The sequence below is a fragment of the Adiantum capillus-veneris genome, chromosome 6 (genome assembly GCF_014529385.1).
Source record: "Adiantum capillus-veneris isolate H3 chromosome 6, ASM1452938v2, whole genome shotgun sequence".
In the NCBI taxonomy this organism is placed as follows: domain Eukaryota; kingdom Viridiplantae; phylum Streptophyta; class Polypodiopsida; order Polypodiales; family Pteridaceae; genus Adiantum; species Adiantum capillus-veneris.
The window spans coordinates 42,365,495-42,378,762 of NC_140936.1; the positions used below are offsets into that span (position 1 = coordinate 42,365,495).

At 45.2% G+C, this 13,268-nt stretch overlaps 1 protein-coding gene across 3 annotated transcripts in view; it reads left to right on the forward strand.

Annotated features, from left to right (window-relative positions):
• Window positions 1–13,268, forward strand: part of UPL6 (ubiquitin protein ligase 6) — a 118,770-nt gene that overhangs the window by 65,612 nt on the left and 39,890 nt on the right. The window lies entirely within an intron of this gene.

Below are 13,268 nucleotides of genomic sequence, written 5' to 3' on the forward strand. Positions count from 1 at the left end.
TATGATCCAGGATCCACGGATAACTTCATCTCCGTGGATACTGCGGAATGTTTGTGCCTCACACCGTCTCAGCTTGGCACAGCGGTTACATCCGGATCGGCATTCGAGGGGTTGACAACCAATGCAACTCCCGTGCAAGGACAGCTCAATCTTCGGATTGGCGAGTACAAGGACCGCGAATCATTTTTGATGGCACCCATCGAGGGATGTGATATCATCTTGGGTATGTCATGGCACTTCCACACGACACCTATTCCCGATTATGTGGAAAAGACCCTCACTTTTGATCATGGGGGTAAGAAAATAAAGATTCAAGCTGATGCAGGAGATTGGCAGTTCCCAATTGTAAGCCATATCTCCATTAAGAAAGAAATGAAGAAGTGTGTTTCTGCTTACTTGATTTTTGCAAAGGATAAAACTAGTAGGGACTCTCTCTCTAGTCTGGAAATTAAGCGTCTTCAATTTATTGAAAAGTACAAGGATTGTTTCACGGAAACACTTCCTGATGAACTCCCTCCGGTACGCTCGGAAGATCACCGCATAGATCTCATACCGGGTAGCTCACCTCCCAATCAACCCCCTTATAGGGTAAGTCTTGCTCAGCAAGAGGAAATTTTGAAGCAAGTCAACGAGCTTCTAGAGAAAGGGTTAGTACGGCCAAGTGCTTCACCCTACTGCTCTCCAGTTCTACTGGTGCAGAAGAAAGATGGCACGTTTCGAATGTGCATAGACTATAGGTCTTTAAACAAGATCACAATCAAGAATCGCTTTCCGATCCCTCGGATTGATGATATACTTGATAAGTTGCAGGGTGCAAGTGTCTTTAGTCGCATAGACTTAAAGAGTGGGTATCATCAGATATGGATCGCCCCTGAGGATGTCCATAAGACTGTTTTCCGCACAACCTTTGGACTATATGAATTTTTGGTAATGCCTTTCGGCTTGACCAATGCTCCTACGACATTCAATCGCATGATGGACCGCATTTTCAGCCCGTATCGAGCTTTTACGGGAGTATTCTTTGACGACATACTCATCTTCTCTAAGTCAGAAGAGGAACATCGGAAGCACTTAGACTTAGTGTTTCAAGAATTACGAAAGCATGAGTTGCATGTGAATGCAAAGAAGAGCGAGTTCTTTCTCTCAGAAATACACTATCTCGGCCATATAGTCTCTCACAATGAAGTGATAATGGATCTTGCCAAGATCCGAGTGGTAGAAGATTGGCCTATTCCCACTACGGTACATGATGTACGTAGTTTCCTGGGATTATGTTCATATTATCGAAGGTTTGTCCGAGGATTTGCTCATGTAGCAGGACCACTTCATGACGTGACAAAGAAGAAGATTCCTTTCAGATGGGGATCAAGACAACAAGGAGCTTTTGATCGGCTCAAGTACTTGCTAAGCCATGGACCTATTTTGATAGTGCGTGACTTAAGGAAACCATTTGAGGTTCACTGCGATGCTTTAGGCGATTGCATCGGAGCAGTGTTAAACCAAGAAGGCCATGCAGTGGCCTACGAAAGGAGACGGCTTAAGGATGCAGAGTTGCATGCATCAATCTACGAAAAGGAACTCACGGTTGTGATTCACGCCTTATCCAATTGGAAGCACTATCTTCTAGGAGCGGATTTTGTGATCAAGACTGATCACCAAAGTTTGTGGTATTTTCTTACGCAAAGGAAACTATCTGAGATGCAGATGAGATGGGCAAACTTTTTGTCTATGTTTCACTTCCAGATCCTTCACACGGCTGGGAGTAAGAATGTGGTCGTAGACGCATTGCCCAAGCGGCCAAGGGTGAACGCTATCACTTCGGTGTATCACCAAGACTTAGAAGCACTACCGGATTTGTATCCGAATGATCCAGACTTCTCCACCATTTGGGAAAAGCTGCATCGTGGAGAGAATGAGTTTCCCTATTCCATTCGGGACGGTTATCTCTACCACCATCAGGCCATATGTGTGGCGGAACCATTAAGAAAGAAGATCATGGATAAAGCACATGCTTCGCCTTATGCGGGTCATCGAGGTATTCTCTCTACGACCTTAGCAATGGAAAGATATTTCTTTTGGCCTAGCCTTAAAGCAGACATTGATAAGTATGTCAGGGAATGCTTGGTTTGCCAAAAAGTGAAGTATGATCGGCATAAGACGCCTGGGTTGCTACAACCTTTGCTTGTGCCTAATGAACCTTGGGAAAGTATTGCCATGGACTTCATCATGGACCTCCCTAGAACTCAGACTGGAAATGATGCGATCTGGACCATTGTGGACAGGTTTATCAAGCAAGCACACTTTATACCAGTCAAGAAAACGATCAAAGCAGATCATATGGGTAGGGTCTTCCTGGCACAGATCTTTAAGCATCATGGAATGCCTAAGTCAATTGTGAGTGATCGAGATCCTCGCATGACAAGAAATTTTTGGCGTGCCTTGATGGATAATCTTGGTACAACGCTGAATTTTTCATCTGCCTACCATCCTCAAACGGACGGGCAAAGTGAGATAGCCAATTCCACAGTATTGGATATGTTAAAAGCTTGTGTGTCAGACCGGCAATCTGACTGGGAGAAATATTTGCCTCTTGTCGAGTATGTGTATAACAATACCATACACTCATCAACAGGAAAAGCACCTTTTGAGATTCTGTATGGTAAGCCTTTGCTTCCACCCATCCTTTTAACTAAGGATAAGATCTTTGCAGCAGATGAATATGTCCGGGACTTGGACACAGCCTACGGACAAGTTAGGAGAGCTATTCTACGCTCTCAGGAAAAGCATAAGAAAGCTGCAGACAAGCACAGAAGGAATCTAGACTTAACAGTCGGACAGTTAGTCTTACCCAAGTTTGAGAAGGCAAGACTTAAGAAACAAGCGTCTCATAAGGGGAAAGTGGTAAAACTTTCTACCCGTTATTATGGGCCGTTTAAGATCACTGAGCGAGTGAATGATGTCACCTTCCGATTAGAGCTACCGCCTAATTGGAGGATCCATAATGCTTTTCATGTCAGTTTACTCCGGCCGTATGTGGGACCGCCTTCGAGCCACCCTAGTGCTGAGGAACCTCCTGAGGTTGAGGAAACAGAAGAAATACTCCAACCGGAGCAGATAGTAAGTCATCAGGAGCGGTCTCTCAAGTCCGGAAAGATAACACGGAAGTATTTCTTAAGTTTAAGAACTATTCGAATCTAGATGCTCAGTGGATGACGTAGGAGGAATTAGCAGCTTATCCCGAGATACTGGGGGTATATGTCCAAGCACTAGAGTTGAGGTCAACTGTTTAGAAGCCAGAGGGATGTTGCTAATTGGACTATTTTCTTATTTTTAATGATTAAATCTCTTTTTTAGGATATTTTATTATGTGCACTAAGAACTGTTAAAAAGATTGTAGCTACAGGAATTGCCATCAGGAACGGACAACTCTGATGTGTCATTTGATGGGTGACCGTAAACATCACGAAGGAGTTGCCGTAAGTTCGGTGGAAAGGGCCGGGTTACGAGTGCCTCTGATGCGTCACATGATGGGTGACGGGTGCATCAGTAAGGGGGCATCCCGTAGGCTAAGGAGGAAATCCGAACTGAGTAAGAAAATACGCGTAAGAACGCAAGCACAAGAATAAAGATGGGTTCAATGAAGCTTTTTACGAAAAGCAAGAACAATCGCGGGAAGGCAGACGCTTTCCCGCGAGGAATCTATGTTTGCATTGCATTCGTGCATGTGGTTGCATCCAGGGACGCCTGGGAAGTGTTGTGAAATGCATTGGTTTTAACTTATAAGGTTTTATTGAGTTTTTGGGCAGGTTCAGACCAATTTTAAAATATGCCGGCTGCCCACTTATTAAGACCAATTTTAAAATATGCCTGCCGCCCACTTAATAAGTGGGCAGCCACTTAGCAGATAAAGCAACAAAACCAGCCAGGGAATTCTCTCTCCCTATTTCGGGTAGAACAGCGCCAAAAAAAAAAAAAAAAAAAAAACAACGGCTGCGATCTCTACGCGAACTGCTATTCGTGCCGTGGCCAGGGAGCTATAAAAGCACCACATGCCCTCACTCAAAGGAGGTACCAACGTTAGCAAGAGAAGACTCTGCCGCAAGAGATCGCGAGACTACGAAGCACGGAAGTCGCGTTTTCCCGCGCAAGAGCGACATGTATCTATTGTGGATTCGCCATACGAATTGTTGTCGCGTGTTTGTGTGGTTTGTTTTGCAGGAATCTCCCGTCTTACGGGAAGGCCCTTAACGGGAAGTACGGCTTCACGCCTAAGTCCCTTACGGGAAAGTACGGCTTTGCGCCTAAGTCCCTTACGGGAAAGTACGGCTTCGTGCCTAAGTCCCTTATGGGAAGGAACGGCCTTGTGTCCAAGCCGTTTACGGGAAAGCACGACCTTCGTGTCTAAGATTACAGAACGGAGGGGTTTCCTCGGGTTCTTGTGCTTGTATAGGAATTTTCCCTGAATAAAAGAATACTCTTAACGCGGGGGGGACCAGCCCATCTTTTGGTCCCCAATACCGTGTCGATCTTCTCCCTTCTCTCACATTTGCAAAGTATTTTAATTTTCAGATTTTCAAGTGCTCGTGTACGCTCTCGTTTTGTGAAAGCTCTTCCTCTAGAGTCATGTTGATGATTGTAGGAGTGGGAACGGATGTGGTTTCTTTCCCTTTCCCTTTCCCTTTCCCTTTCTTAGTGACTTCTATCCATTTCTCGGCCTCATCCGCCTTCTTCTGCGTCTTCGTGATCACATCCATCCACGAAGACGTCTTTACCACCTTCTGTTTCTCCTCCTCTTTGATCATCCGTACCTGCTCCTTGATGACCTTGATTTCCTCTATCACCGAGGGTTGGAATTCCCCTTCTTCCAGTCTCTCGCTTGAGTGTTGTGACCTCTTCTTTAAGTGCTTGTGAATCCGCCTTAAGTGCTTGTAGCTCTGCGTGTAGGTCCTCTTTCTCCTTCTTCCATTGCGCGCCTTCGTTGAGAAACATTTGAAGAAGGTTGGCCTTCTCTTTCCACCATCCCTCTGTCTCTGCTTTCCATTCTTTCATCTCCCTTTCCATTTGTGTTATCCGCTTGTTTGTAAGCACAAAGGTTGTCTTCGTATGGGGCTTACATATTGGCGAAACGATCATGGCCTCCACTGGCGAAGCGCTCATGGCCTCCATCAAAAACAAAACCAAACCAAAAACAAACCCACAATTTGCACTTCTGCAAGAGAGGCCAACCCGCTATATCCACACTACGCATACATCCATTTCCCGCATCATGCATACGTATGTTTTCCTCATATCAATCATACATTCCTACTAATTTCATGCCGTTCTGTAATTCCCTGCTCGTGAAAATTCTGAGAATTCTTGAAAAAGTATACCTGCAGGTCTGAAAAATGCAGGATTTTGAAAATTCGAAAATTCAGAAAATCCGAAACTGTGAAAATTCCTCCTAGATTTCTCGAATTCTGCCAGGTGTATGTACCTGCGGGCTGGGGAAGGGGGGGGGGGGGGGGGGGGGGGGGGTGGGGTGTGCGGTGGGTGCTGTATGTACTTGCGGACTAGGGGGGGGGGATGCGTAGTATGCGCGAGTCACAGCAGCAGGCGGGGGGGAGCGGATGCGCAGCGTGAGGGGGTGCAGGTTGCGCGAGGGGAGGGTGCTGCAGACTATGCGAGGGTTACATGCGGGGGGGTGCAGCAGGTTACGCGATGATGCAGGTTGAGAGAGAGAGAGAGAGAGAGAGAGAGAGAGAGAGAGAGAGAGAGAGAGAGAGAGAGAGAGTTCCATATCTAGATGCACTGGCCCCAAAGACTTGTGCCCCTTCCGGTGTTTCTTTATTATTAAGTCGTCAAGGTACAACTCTCGAGGGTCCTCTGCTCTCAGATTGTGCATCCAGATGCTCTGCAGAGTGAGTCCCCAGGGGCTCTTATTAACAATATAAGGTTTGCCTAAAAACAGAGGCCCAAAAGCACTAAACCTCAAAAGCATGTGTTCCAAAAGCTAGCGCCATAACGCCAAAATCTAGCAAATCGCAAAAATCTGTACAGGGTGCCATGTGGCACAACCATCACAAAACACAAAAAATCCGTACAGCCCAGCCACATCAGCGTCCGTACCATTTGCCATGTCAGCATGTCAGTGCATTTTACGGTGGTCAAGCTCTTGATAATTTTGGGTTAGGCCCCTTGGTCGGTGCTCAAAAGTTCTTCTAGGTTCAGTTCTTCAGTTTCTCTCGGTCATTTCTCTTCCAGTTGGGCATGCCATGTCATCATTTTGTGACATTTGGCCCTCTTGAAAGAATTGTAATCGCCCTCGATTACGTGTGCAAAACAGCCGAAGGACATTAATTTCTTCAGTAGACACCGACTCTATGTACTCATGCACTTGACTCCACCAATCCAACACTACAAAGACATCAGTCACTAATCAATCACATTTCTGTCGAGGGTCTCAGATACAAATCCTGATCATTGTAACCATTTAGCAATCACATTCGGACGGCACTGATTTTTTCATGGATGTCTTGATTTACTAAATCTTGTAACTATCAAATTTATATCCATTTATTTTACATTTTAACCAAGCAAACCATGCCCATGACTGTCCTCACAAGATAGTGTCACGGGGACTAGCACCACATGCCAACGAAAAAGAACATTCTGAATAAACTTTAAGCACTTAAAAACACAATTGAACTGAAAGAGATGCACGACACGAGACGGGAGTGGCGGAGTTCCACCCCAAGAGAGCATTGGCCCCAAACATTGGCGCCCCTTTCGGTATTTCTTTATATTGCTTCAACTCAGTACAAGCCGATACTCCACGCTCTACACCTTCACTCGAAAGCGTGCAAGAGAATGAGTCCATGGCACATATTTAAAGGCCCTTGGTCTATGAAAAACAGTTACATGAAAAGCATCAAACTCAAAAGCATCTGGCCTCAAAAGTTGCCGCCCAAAGCTGCCCAACGTAAATCACGGAAATCTGTACACCTGTCATGTCAGCATGTCAGCGCGAATTACGGAAATCCGTACAGCCGCCATGTCCTCATGTCATCACAAAATTCGGGAAATCCGTATAGGTTGCCACGTCATCAGTTCTCCACGCTCTGGGTGCGTTATTTTAATGCCTTAGGTCACTTGGGCCCCATCGAATGGGGTCGTGTAAGTTGGTGGGAACTCTTCGTAAAAAATATGCCACTTGGTAAGACTTTGCAAGTTGGTAAAACTTGGTGTGCTGCTTCTGCTTTTTCACTCAGGGTTTAGGCCTCTCGGTCGGGATCTGCAGGTTGGCTCCGTTCTTTAGTGCCTTGACACATCTACAGTTTGTGACATATAGTACATCCACATAGCATGAAGTTAACAAAATCAGACATTTAGTTCACACTGAACACTGTGTTTCAATCATTCAATCGAGCCATCTCATTCCGTCCAGAACTCTTCTGTCAGGTGCAGTGGAAGAGAATAAGGATTTGCTCGGATCTAGTACTCCGCACACAAACACAAGGGACACTTTACTTCACTTGAAAGAACTGAACTGAATTCAAAGAAAGAGAGAGACGAGAGAGAGAAAAGAGACGACACAAGGATGTCGGGTCCCAACCCTCAAGGGTCCCCTTGCTTTGTCGCTAGAGCAAGTACTTTCTTTATTCTTGCACAATGATGATACAATGGCTAAATGATGAGATGTTGAAATGCTCAGGGGTACTGATGCTGTGGTACTTGATGACGACTATGCCGTCGACGACGACGACGACGACGATTGTGACGATGACGACGATGATGTCGTCAAGTCCGGGATCTGTGACGATGGCGACGAAGGGGTCATCGTCAAGATAGGGATTTGCGATGACGATGATGAAGATGTCGTCGTCAAGATAGGTACTGTGACGACGATGACGCTGTCGACGACGATGGCGTCAATGCTGAAAACTGAAAACACTAGTTGTTCTGCTACTATGGCGGCATTGCGGCTTGGATCTGCAACCGCTGAGTCGCATTAATGCTGAAATGCAAAAACGCTGGCTGATCTGGCTGAATTCTGAAAACGCTGGCTGATCTGCTGAATTCTGAAAATGCTAGGCTGATTTGGTACTAGATGGGGAATTTGGCGAGGATTTGTAACTAGAGGATGCGGGTTCTTGTGAGTCTAAGGCTGAAAACTGAAAAGGCTGGGCTGTCTGCTGAAAACTGAAAATGCCAGGCTGATCTAAGCCTTCTTCTTCTTGAGAAAAACGCTAGGGCTCCTTCTTAGGCGTTGCCTGACTGTTGGTGCCTGCCTCCTTTGTCCCCGCTTCTTCTGCTTCTATTGAGTGCCCAATGGGTTTCTTTTTTAGATCTTTAGCAAATTGCCCTACTTACTTTTCCAACAAAAGTCCCTTATTAATAAATAAGTGAAAAATGTGTACTTTGGCAAAAAGGGTTCTATGCTCTGGAAAATGCTCACACTCAAATGACTGTAATGTGCAAGAGAGGGTATGCAACTATGACTGGCTTGGGCATGCACGTCTTGCTAGAGGCTCACAAGGTGCCAGGCTAGGTCCTACGCTAAGACTGACGCTAAACTATGGCAGAAGCGTGTCCACGTGGCGCAAGTGAAGTGCGCACATGACATCTTCATGCACCTAGATCATTGTGCAACCATCTCATCCTTGCGGAACTCTTGATGCACTCACAATGGTATCGAGTTATCTTATCTAGATAGTCATCTTGATGCGCTAGAATCTCGTTCAGTTCACGTTTAGTCCTCATTCACAAGAGTATCCAATTATCTCCTCTAGATAGACATCTTGATGTGCTAGAATCTCATTTAGTTAACCTTCAGTGCTCCTTCACGTAGCCATCACATCCAGATCTCGCTAATCTCTAACACATGTCTAGATGCACTAAGTTCAAGTCATTCATTAGACAAAATGCTGCAGACATTTCATCTTTCTCTACATGTCTCTAACAATACACACAGGAAAGAGCACATGTTTTCAATTCAACGAAGGAAATTTCCAATTCAGCACATATATGTTCATAAAGTCATCCCACAAAACCTAGTCAATGTGTGACAAAGGAGTGGAGTGGCTCCCCTCTTGTGCAATTTGCACTGCACCAAATTCTACACCCAATTCAGCCTGTTGATTTATCGGTAACTTTTGGCATAGACACTGCTATTCAAGATACAACTTTCTCTAAAGAAAATTTGCGAGGTTCTCCTCCTCCATCCCCTTTGCATCGAGGGCAAAGGGAATGGTTGACCAAATTATCTGATGGACCTAGCTTACCTTTCTGTTCTTTCCTTATGCCCTGTGACCTGTTGGTAGCTCTGCTGGCCTCCCTGTCCTTGGCACCTCAATCTGGATGTGTGGAATTCTTTGATCTACCAGTTGATTCCCTTTACTTTCTTTCCTTGTGTCCTCCGACCTGTGAGTAGCCTCGCTGACTTCCCCTATCCGCTGCAACATCAGTCTCAATTGTCAGAACCCTGAGACGCACTATTATCTGATCCTTTTTCTTCTCTGGAATCCTCCGATGAATGTGCATCTGGTTCCCTTAGTTCGTCGGAACCCTTGAACGCGCTACCATTTGATTCCCTTATTGCTCTACTCTGGTTTTAATACCGGTTTCAATGATTGGTGATTTATTCGCGGGAGGAGTATTGACGATAATTGATGTTTGAGAATGCTTGCCCATATTCATCGCCCGGACCCTTGTGGTTGTTTGCGGAGGGAGTATTGAATGTTTGAAAAGTGCTGTTGTTTACTCTGGCCCAGACTTGGATGGCTATTTACGGGGGGAGTATTAAGAAGTCTGAGTAGTGGTTACTCTCAGCACCTCTTGTAGTCTAGGAGTGTTTGGTTGTAAAAGGCCTCTATATCTCATGGCCCGGACCTGTTTAGGTTATTTGCGGGAGGAGTGATGAGGGAATCATTGAACAACTCATGCCTCGCACTGGGATGGTTATTTCCGAGGGGAACCACTGAATATTCCTAATCGGGTGAGATTGCATGGGTATGCACTTTTAGTGCATGGAGACATCCGTTATAAATCAACGCACTGTGGGTGTGATGGCTAATTTTGCTACTTCGGAATATGAAGAGCTCCGATCTAGAATGAGAAAACTGATTATCCCTTGGAAATTTTTGAGCTAACATGAGTTGTTTTGTAGATATATGGTAATCGCAGACGATTACTCTTCTTTCAAGCAGGGAGGATATCACAAACTGTTGACGTGTCAAGCCATTGAAGATTGGACGGGTTGGGGTTTCCTAGACCCAACCCTATCCGACCTGCAGATTTCGATCGAGGCACTTAAACCCTAATAGAAGAAGCAACTGAAGAAGTAGAAGCAGCAAAAGAAGTTTTACCAACTTGCAAAGTCTTGCCAAGTGGCCTAATTTTCAAAGAAGAGTTTTCACCAACTTAGGGGACCCCGTCCGATGGGGCTCAAGTGCTTAGGACTAATAATAAAATAAGGCAGCACATACACACAAGCTCTTTTGCGTAGCAAATTGATGACGTGGTAGAGCTGTACGAACTTCACGTTTTGTGCTGACATGCCACGTGGTACTGTACGGATTTTTGTGAATGACGCTGGCTGCTGGTGACGTGGCAGATTATACGGACAACCCTTTTGCGCATGCTTTTGGAGACCATATGCTTTAAGACTTTTAGCTTTTCATGTAAAGGGCCTTCAAATAAGTGGCAAGGGCTCACTCTTAGGCATGCTTCCATGGCCGTTTATTGATTTGGAGCCATCAATCAAAAGATTTCAAGGATGGTGGATCTACAATAAAATTTTTCATATTTTCAGAAAAAAGATAGAAAGAAAGCCTTATAGTTCCTGCAGTAGTTTGACGACATCTATGCCCTGGACCGCACGCTCCAAGGACTTGGCAAGCTTTCAAGAATATTTTGGCTGGGAGCCACATGACATTCCTATTTGAAGTACAACTTCTGACAGAATGGGGTAACCTTAAATGCTTGTCACAAAAACCATGGAAGACAACCAGAGGTTTCTTGATGTTTACCTTTTGCTGTCTTTCTTCAAGCTGATACCCTTGGAGGACCAATGCGAACACTGCACCATTGGACTGCCATCACCTTTATAGGAATAGTGTTTGTCCAAACAACTTTCTTGTCACAAACTGTTGATGTGTCAAGCCACTGAAGAATGGAGCCAACTTGAGATCCCAGCCAAGGGCCTAAACCTTAGAAGAAGCAGCAGAAGAAGTTTTACCAACTTGCGAAGGCTTGCTGAGTGGCCTATTTTTAAAGAGGAGTTCCCACCAACTTATGGGACCCCGTCCGATGGGGCCTAATTGACCTAAAGAGATTAAAATCAACAACAAAATTTGATAGGGTAAGAGCTACTGACGTGGCAGCTGTACGAACATGCCAAATTTTGCGTTGACTGTTGACGTGGCAGCTTGTATGGATTTCCGAATTTTACATTGACATGTTGACGTGGCACCTATACGGATTTCCGCATTTTTACGTTGACTACTGACGTGGCAGACTGTACGGATTTCCACAGTTGGCGCTCGCAGCTTTTGGGCAAGATGCTTTTTGGACCAGATGCTTTTCATATAACTGCTTTTCATGGGCCAAGGGCCTTTAAATATGTTTAGAGGGCTCATTCTCTGGCACGGAGGTGCGGAGGGTGCAGTACCGGCATTGTACCGAGTTCAAGCAATATAAAGAAATACCGAAAGGGGCGTCAATGTTTGGGGCCAGCGTTCTCTTGGGGTGGAATTCTGCCACTCCCCGTCTCATGTTGTGCATCTCTTTCAGTTTAGTTGTTCAGTCGGTTCTTTTCCATTGGCACGTGGTGCCCATCTCGTTAGAGTGGTATCAGAGCATTAGGCGTGTGCTGTTTTCAAAGCATATCGGTCCTATCAAAGAGCATACAAGGCATCTAGACACAGAGTCTGAGAGCAGAGGACCCCTCGGAGATTGTACTTTGCTCAAACGTTAATATAAAAATAAATACCGAAAGGGGCGCCAGCTTTTGGGGCCAATACCTTTGGGCATGGAACTACGCCAGGCCGTGCCAACTCAAATTTTAAAGTTGTGAAGTATTTTAAGTGATTCTCTCGTGTGTCGTGCCGGATTCTCGACTTGGGGTGTCCAAGGTTGTTACATTTCTACTATGCAAGATGGACCATGCTGTGGTCGGCTACAAGCTTATGAAAGGAAGATGGGAGTCTGTTACGGAAGATCAACCCACAAACACCCAAAATCCTTGACAACGTACGAATTCTTGGGATTCTTGTGACCCTTCGACTCAACCCGCACGACCTTGTTTGACACTTCGCCAACGAGAAAATCTACAACAAGAAGGGAGATGCTTGATTGTTTCGAGATGGGACACACCTTCTATGTATGTCCGAATATAGGGGATAAGACTCCAGAGCAACCTCCTGCAAAGAAAGAAAGACAAAACTGCAGTAGGCCTTGTTCCCTACATTTATGGTATCTCTACTGACGGCTCCAAAGAATTGTGCAGAGCATATGAAAAGATTAATGGCTTCAAGGAACCTATCTTCTTCGATCCAGGAGCCTTCCATCCATCTAGAGTTCCTCAAGTAGATGGATTTCTAATACGATCAGTTTGCTGGAGAACTAAGGCCGAGCTAGCCACAATGCAAACCCATAAAGCGGTGCTCTTCCACTCACCATCCAAGGGTACCATGACATGGTAGACTTGCAGCGAAAAAATGTTCGCCCATCTCATTTGCTTATCCAAAAGCTCCTTCTGGAACAAGAAGGATTTCAACTCTGATGATCTGTTAACACTGTAAAATCTGCTCTGAGTAGGAAATGTCTCCACTGAGTTAGAGCGTTTATCACTGCTAACAACTCCTTGTAGATGTGTGCAACCCTCTCTGGTCTAGAGAACATTCTATTCTCATAGGCTATGACATGGCCCTCGTGCATTAAGACCGCTCCTAGATTGTTGCCATCAGCATCATAGTAAACCTTGAAATGTTTGTGCAAATCTGGTAAAATCAAAACAAGAGTAGTCGTCAACTTTCCCTTGAGTGTCTTGAATGATGCAATTTTTGGGGTCCCCAAGCAAATAGAACCTTATTAGGAGATCTGTTTGGCAATTGAACTCATGCCCAAAATTGGCATGAAACTTTGCAATAGACCACCAGTTATCCAAACCTTGAAGTGTATAGGGCCTATGGGTTTGCTGTCACAAAAGGGTCGGTGTGCCAATCCTCACTGTGTACTTATCAAAGGATGGAGTAGGCAATGCCGCATAAACCCGTGGCGGAACCTTT